Source organism: Penaeus japonicus, unplaced genomic scaffold (genome assembly GCF_977035675.1).
Source record: "Penaeus japonicus unplaced genomic scaffold, GWHDUDI00000001_assembly GWHDUDI00000009, whole genome shotgun sequence".
Lineage (NCBI taxonomy): Eukaryota > Metazoa > Arthropoda > Malacostraca > Decapoda > Penaeidae > Penaeus > Penaeus japonicus.
In genome coordinates this window covers 21,865,701-21,873,200 of record NW_028234411.1, presented here as the reverse complement: position 1 = coordinate 21,873,200, position 7,500 = coordinate 21,865,701, and the positions used below count along the sequence as shown (strand labels likewise).

At 42.9% G+C, this 7,500-nt stretch overlaps 1 long non-coding RNA gene across 1 annotated transcript in view; it reads right to left on the bottom strand.

Moving 5' to 3' along the window:
- Positions 1–1,802, bottom strand: part of LOC147471323 (uncharacterized) — a 1,817-nt gene extending 15 nt beyond the window's left edge. The window contains exons 1-2 of the long non-coding RNA XR_015191243.1: positions 601–1,802; positions 1–416 (exon numbers count right to left, since the gene is read on the bottom strand). The exon at positions 1–416 is cut by the window's left edge and continues 15 nt beyond it. This is a non-coding gene — a long non-coding RNA (uncharacterized LOC147471323). The remainder of the gene's footprint in view (positions 417–600) is intronic.
- Between the last annotated feature and the right edge of the window lie 5,698 nt (positions 1,803–7,500).

Below are 7,500 nucleotides of genomic sequence, written 5' to 3'. Positions count from 1 at the left end.
ATATTATAACTTCAATAATATGACACGATATAATATATATATATATAAATATAACAAGGAATGACTCTGGAAATAAAGATCGGGATTAGCACTAGTTCACAATAGTAGATGTAGGAGTGCGAGTGGTAGATGTTGGTGATTAAGGTCAAGGACCTCGAGTGACTTCGCTATCGTCAGTATATCTCAGGACGGCTCGCTAGGCGGGGCGATGAGCCGTCTACAGGAAAGTAGGCGTAGCTATTCCAAGTGTCAGCTTGGGTCGCGATTTCCTGATTGGCTGACTTCGGTTCATCATAATTCATAGGTCCGCCCTCGGGTCAGCCTTTGAGGGTGATATTCCTATGATGGAGAGATGACCAGAATATCCAGAAGGGCTAAAGTTGCAGGTGCTGTCTTTAACGAATCTTTGCCCGATCCTGGGGATATACGAAATCCGATAATTGTGAAGGTCACATCTGTGTATTGTAATTTGATCATGTATCTCAGGTCAGACATATGCTCTGTTAACCGTTAAACATAAATACTTTCATATCGCTCTACCATGCTACCCCAAATCGTCCCGATTTGGTAAGAAATAAAGTAGGAAGCTTTATACTTAACTGAGGATAAGAATTCCTTGATCAGGGGAACTCTATAAGAGTAGTATACGAAGAGACAGCAACATCCGGCAGATTCTTGATTAATGCACAATACTACACGGAATTGCAGCATGGCAGGCCTCGAGATCAGCTCCGGAATTACAGGTTTAACACACCTGGGAGGGGTGCTTTTCTGCATCCGTCAATATCATAACTTGAAAAAAGTATAAGTACCTGGCGCCTTACATGGCTTTAGAGAGGTAAGTGGGGACGTAGGGTAGAAGGCATAGTTCGATATATGAAAAGGAAAATAATTCGTGCAACAAGAAAAAAAAACGTGAGTTAGTAATATATCGAATATTGTATCAAAATGGTTTTTTGTGTTATTTTATTTTTTGTATTATTATTCTTATTTATATTTTTTTTTTGGATTTGATTTTTATTTTCTTATAATATTATATGACATGAGGGTAACTGGTATATGCAACAGAATCATGGGTATGATTTACTTGCTTGTTTTTCAATGCAACTCGCCTGTAGGTGATGCAATAGCACGCTCCCAGGGTTACTAGCAACATACACATTCCGGCGACGGTAACGTATACGGGATAAACGTAGGTTGCGTGGAACGGGCTGAGCGGGGTAAATGCATCAAGCTGTTGCAAAGTAGGCATCTGTTGAAAGGTTATACTAGGAAGAGAAATGTTATAGGATGGCAATGATACCGACATGGGTTGCAGGTAGGAGGTATTCATTGCAATCTTCCTTGTGTAGGTATGGGTTGCTGGAATAAATAAGGATAAGGAAGTCAGTTCACATGAGGCTGGAAGGACAAAAGTGCCTTGTAGAACAACATCAGGGTTATGCTTGTTACACATAACTGTAGTTGTAGTAGCCTTGAAGTAAAATAATAGGGTAATGTCGGGAAATGAGAGAAGAAACGGCCTAACCGAACCACGGATTTCAGAGAATGTGCACTGACCTATAATGTTATGGTTTGTAATGAGCGCCCTGGAGCAAGATGGCATGTTTGTGTCAAGTGCCAGAGGCGATGAAGTGCAAACAAATGTGCGAGGAGTGGTCTTTGCACAGTTATCTAAGAAATCTGCTGGTGGGAAGGAAATAGACTGGCCGTGAAGGGATTTTAGGATGAGTGAATGTTGTGTGTTTAAAGTGAAAAAAGTGTTATTTGTTTTGTATGGGAATGGGTGAATGAAATAAGCCTTGAAAGTAGTTTCAGGGGATAGGTGGATAAGTACAGAGGGACCTGTAAATGTGAGTGTAGATTTTAGAGTAGAGTAGAGCTGAATTCGTTGCCTTAGAGTGCAGAGAGGCTTAACATTAGCAGAGGAGATACTGTGAAGAATAGGCCGTAAGTCATGTGGAGTAATGAGACTGGGAAGCACTTCGCCTGCTGTTGCTGAAATCAACGAGTTGGTTATTGAGTTAATATTATTGATAATCTTATTAATTGTCACTTGGTAAGATAGCACGTTAAACGCAAGCTCTGTGAAATGGTTAGAGTTATTGAGCTTTGTGGAGAGGTTTTCAAAGGTTGAGTTAACGCTGTGAAATGCTCTCTGTAACTCGTGAACATTAGTGGCAATAGTGTTGACGGCATGAATCGATGCGTCAAATCTGTGAGTAATTGTTCTGAGATTATTCTGATACTCTGAGAATTTAGAAGTGAAAGTATCATCATCTACAACGCCAAATAACGCGTGGGCAATCTTTCCGACAGCATTAATTAATCCTCGTCGTGAACGATGTTTATGTTCTACAAAAGAAGAAAGTTGATTATGGGATAGAATTAAGTGCACTGTCAAGAAGAGAGAATTGCTGCTGCGTTAACTGTTCACGAGTTACCTGCGTTTGAAGTGATGCTATTTTACGTAGGTGGAAGGTAGCCAGGCCGGAGAAATCAGCAATCGGCTGAAGCGAAATTTTGATTTCCACATTGTTTGTTACTGGTAAGACTAGCCCATGGTCCTCAACGAAGGCTCCTGGTACTGCGCGAAGCCTAGGGGTAGGCATGGCGGTCGGCAGACGCCAATGCGAAGAATGATAAGCCCAAGAGGAGTAAGGTCTGGAAGATAAAAATCAATTAGTGTTCGTCGGCCGGGGGAGAATAGTACTTGTGAGCAAGCTTTAGGACGTCGAAATGAGACCAAGATTGTTCACCTGACTGTATGCATTTAATGTAGGCCTTGTTGTTCTTTACACTAATTACTCTAAATGGACCTTCAAATCTAGGAGCAAGCTTTGACTTAATATTGAGTGGTTGGTTGACTTTTCTAAATACTAATGCTCCAACTTCAATGTCCTTGTGGCGGGCCACTTTGTGTTGAAATGACAGTATTTTATCTCTGGAATTAGTCAAATGCTTCTTTGTGATCTGAAAGATGGACTTGTTTCTATTTAGGAGATATTCAGCATAATTATCATTATATAAAGGAACTTGATTTTCATCAAAGAGGTCATAGGGTAGTCTTTTATCCATTCCATATAAAAGAAAATGTGGGGTATCACCTAAGGAAGAATGGAATGTACTATTAATACAAGACTGGATTGTCAATAGTGATTCATCCCATGTGTCCGATGTCGCATCAACGAGCGATCTCATTAATGAGAGGATGGAGGAGTTGAGCCTTTCTGTAATACCATTACTTTGTGGGCGGTAAGGGAGAATGTTAACACGAGTTACATTCATGATATCACATAACTTATCCATGACCTTGTTATGAAATTCAGTTCCGTTATCAGTTGAAAAATACATGGGAGCTGAATGTCTATGACAGAAGTCGTGAAAAGCATGTGCAACAACATTTGCTGTTTTGTTGGGCACGGGGACGAGTTCACAAAAACGAGTGAAGTTATCAATGAAGACTAAAATATAACGATTACCATTGCGAGAAGGTAGAAAACCTGAGTGTGTCGCAAGAGACTTTCTGGAAAGGAAAGTCTGGAATGTCATATTTCAATGCAGGGGCTGGGTCATTGGTATTTCCTTTGTAATACGGGCATTGCTTACAAGACTGAACATGCTTAGCAACTTTGCTAATAAGGTGTGGGAAGAAGAAGCGTTGCTGAGCTAAGTGAATTGCCTTATACTTACCACAGTGTGCAGCTTCTTTCGACTCATGGAAAAGAGGAAGGATTCGACCTTCAAGGGATTCAGGAATAACTACAAGTTTACGAGATGCCTTGAGCTTTCTTGTCCTATATCGAGACTTGTAGCAAAGTAGACCGTTAGCATCGAGGTAAAGTTGACTTACTCGAACATGTCTGCTAGGGGGAGGTCTTTCATTCCTTTCTAAAGCTTGAATTAAGGGGCCGTACAGATTATCATTACGTTGCGCTATCCGAATCTCGTCCTCCGTGGGTGGGTCCATGGGAGGTACGGCTGGGGCAGCCAAGACCGGGGCGGTAACAGAATGAATGGGGTCGGAACGGCGATCATTAACATGTGCAGACCGGATCTCGTCCTTTGAAGGAAATTCAACGGTAGGCGCGGCAGTATTTGCCAAGATCGGTGCAATGTCAGAGAATTTCACCTTGCGGGAGGCAAAGGTGGGCGAGGAGCTAGATTCAGGCAGGTTGTGAGCGTCAGAGAGGGGAGCGCGTGATAGCGCGTCGGCAACGACATTTTGTTTCCCGGGTAAGTAAACAATGGTGACGTCAAACTCTGCAAGAATTTCAATTGCGCGGGCGCGTCGTCCATGAGGGTCCCTACCCTTAAATATGGACGTGAGGGGGGAATGATCAGTGTGCACTTCTATCTGATATCCCAAGATTAGCTCTCGAAAATGACGGAGGGCCCATGTGATACTGAGGAGTTCACGGTCCGTCGTGTGATAGCGTTTTTCCGCTGAATTGAGGGCGCGACTTGCAAAAGCAATGGGCTGCGTTTTTCCAGAATGGCCATGTTTCTGGTGGAGTACTGCTCCGAGCCCGAGGTTTGAGGCATCAGTGGTGAGGACAAAAGGCAAACTGAAATCGGGGAAGGCTAAGAGTGGAGCCTTAATCAGTCGCGATTTAAGAGTTGTAAATGCGGCTTTTTCCTCGTCTGTCCACTGCCAAGTAGTATCCTTTTTAAGGAGATGGTTAAGCGGCGTCGCGATGGACCCGTAACCTTGAATGAACGGCCTGTAAAAACCTGAAAGGCCTAAAAATGACTTCAATTCCTTCTGGTTCTTAGGTGTTGGAAAGTCGGCAATGGCTTTAACTTTTGAATCATTAGGTGCAATACCTTTAGATGACAAGGTATGGCCTAAGAATTCTAACTTAGACTTGAAGAACTGACACTTGTTAGGTTGAATACATAATCCTGCAGTTGATAGTCTATTGAAAACCTGGCGCAATTTCTTCTCGTGTTCAGAGAGGGAGGGTGAACAAATTAAAATATCATCTAAATACACGAGGACCTGATCATTAATTAATCCTGATAGTACAAGTGACATTAATCTGCTAAATGTGAGAGGGGAATTGCGAAGGCCAAAAGGACATACTAAAAATTCAAAGTGTCCCATATGAGTCGAGAAAGCCGTATATGGCACGCTTTCAGGAGCCATAGGAACTTGCAGGAAGCCTTTAGCAAGGTCAGTAGTTGAAAAAATCTTATTATTAGAGCCAATGTCTTGTAACAACAATCTAAGATTAGGAATTGGGAATGGTTCTGGCACTGTTACTTTATTCAACTTGCGATAGTCGACCACTGGGCGGAAAGTATTATCCTTCTTTGGAACAAGGAGGAGGGGGGAGGCCCAGGGTGAATTGCTTGGTTGAATAAGATTCATGTCTAACATTGTTTTAACTTCCTTTTCCAAGGCCTGTCGCTTCGAATGAGGGATCTTATAACTCGGTATGTACGAAGGCTTAGCATCAGGCTCGAGGGTAATGGAGTGTTGAAGCAATGTTGTTTTTCCGATAGGACGGTTCTTGGTTGGCAGTATGCTTGGGAATTCTTTAAATAAGTTATTCAAAATATCATATCCTTCATGAAAATCTAAATTTTGCTTTAGAACAGGATCAGAGCTCTGCTCATCAGGGGAAGATGATGTTGCAGAAAAAACAGGGGAGGGAACAGGTAAATCAAATTCGCAGATAGGCAAGTCTGTGAATTCATAAGATATTACAGGTACACCAGCGTTAATAGTCAATGGGGCCGGGGTAAGATTAAATACATGCACCTGACATCTATTATCAGTGATATTATACAAGGAAGGTAATGTTGCACAACCTTTTACACGTATATTATCAGGTAATATCAAAGCAGTACCATTTGCCGAAGGACAAGAAACGTCTATCAGTAGATCATGAAATGCCGGGATAGTAGTGGTAGCACTAGCTATAAACTTTGGAGCATTATCATTAGCGGTCCAAGATTTCGCACAGTCGTCAACGTGTTTTGCGCGCGAAGGTTTGCGTGATGCGGGTGCGCGCGCAGTGAGAGAAGAGGTGAAGCGAGGGTGGGTGGGAGGGGTAGGGGGGTGGTGGGGAGGAGAGGATGGAAAGTGAGGTGTAGACATGGTGTGACTATGGTCATGTGTGACTTCATAGATTGCCATTGCGGGTGTGAAAGGGTCGGCATGCGTCCATAGGCAAGAGGGAGTCCTTAATAAGTAATTCTGACCATTAAAAGTAATGCTATTACTCTGAGGATGGAGGGAAATACCTGTACGGTATAAGAAATCATGACCCAACAAAAGGTGTCCCGGAGTAAAATTAGATTCTACAACGACAAACTTGTGAGCAAAAATTTCACTACCAAGAGAAATGTTAAGGACTTTGCTGCCTAAAGCTGATACCTTATCTCCTGTTATCCCGCAAATGGTGGTTTGACTCGGTTGCAAATCTAATGATAATTCAAAATTCCGCAAGGTATTCAACGAGACCACAGAACAAGAAGATCCGGTGTCTAAGGTGTCTTGTCATTCAATATAGATGGAAGCAAAGGCGGTTGAGTGATATCATTAGGGATGCAACTAGTCGAGACAATGTGGTGTGTTACCGGTATTGTGCTTGTAGTGTTGCCGTGTCTGGGTGTTTTTGGCTTTTCCCTAAAAAATGGCGGTTTGCTTGGCGTTGCTGGAGCAATTTGTATGTTTGATCCACCTGGTCAGGGAACGCTGAGCAGTGAGGCCAAGGGTGTGAGCGCGTGCCATGATAGGGACAGTACGGTGTCGAATAACATGAGTCGGCACCGTGACCTTTCGCACAACAATTAAAACACTGATCTCTGTCTGGTGCCCAGTTCGTGACGCAAGGTTGTTTACGTCTGGGAACATGAGGGGAGTGAGATGATGGGGGAAAGCGAGTTTTATGTCCAGTATTATATCTGTGAGGGGAGGTTTGTCTCGAGTGTTGTGTTTTCGTGTCTTGGTTGTGGAACCGCGGGTTAGGGTTGCGTTGTGCTTTGTCGTTTGGCTGTTTGTGCTTGTTCGTGTTACGCAAGGGTGTGTTGTCTTGTGTGGTCGTGTTTGCCTTAGTCGTAGGAATGCCTGCGTTGACAGATACTGCGGGAGCCTTCTCTCTGATAGACTTGGCAAATTCGCCGGGTAACTTAAGTAAATCAGTATCTTCACAGGGTTCCCAAACTTGCTCTTGTACAGAAGTAGGTAAAGAAGCAACAAGGATAGATTTGACCATATACGTCATGGAGGAGACGTGATGGTCGTTAAACAAGGACTTTACGTGGGAGTCATGGTTGTGGGGAATACTCTTAACCCATTTTGAAACATGAACCCGAAGCTGATTGATAAAGAATCGAATGTCTTCTTCGGACAAGGAAGCAGGCTTTAATTGAATGAGTCTCGCGAACTGAATATGGTGACTTACATCCAAGGATTTGAACGAAGATCTAAATATATCCTGGAAATAACTCCAACTGCGCAATTCGGATGGCAATGTTTTAAAGGCGTTA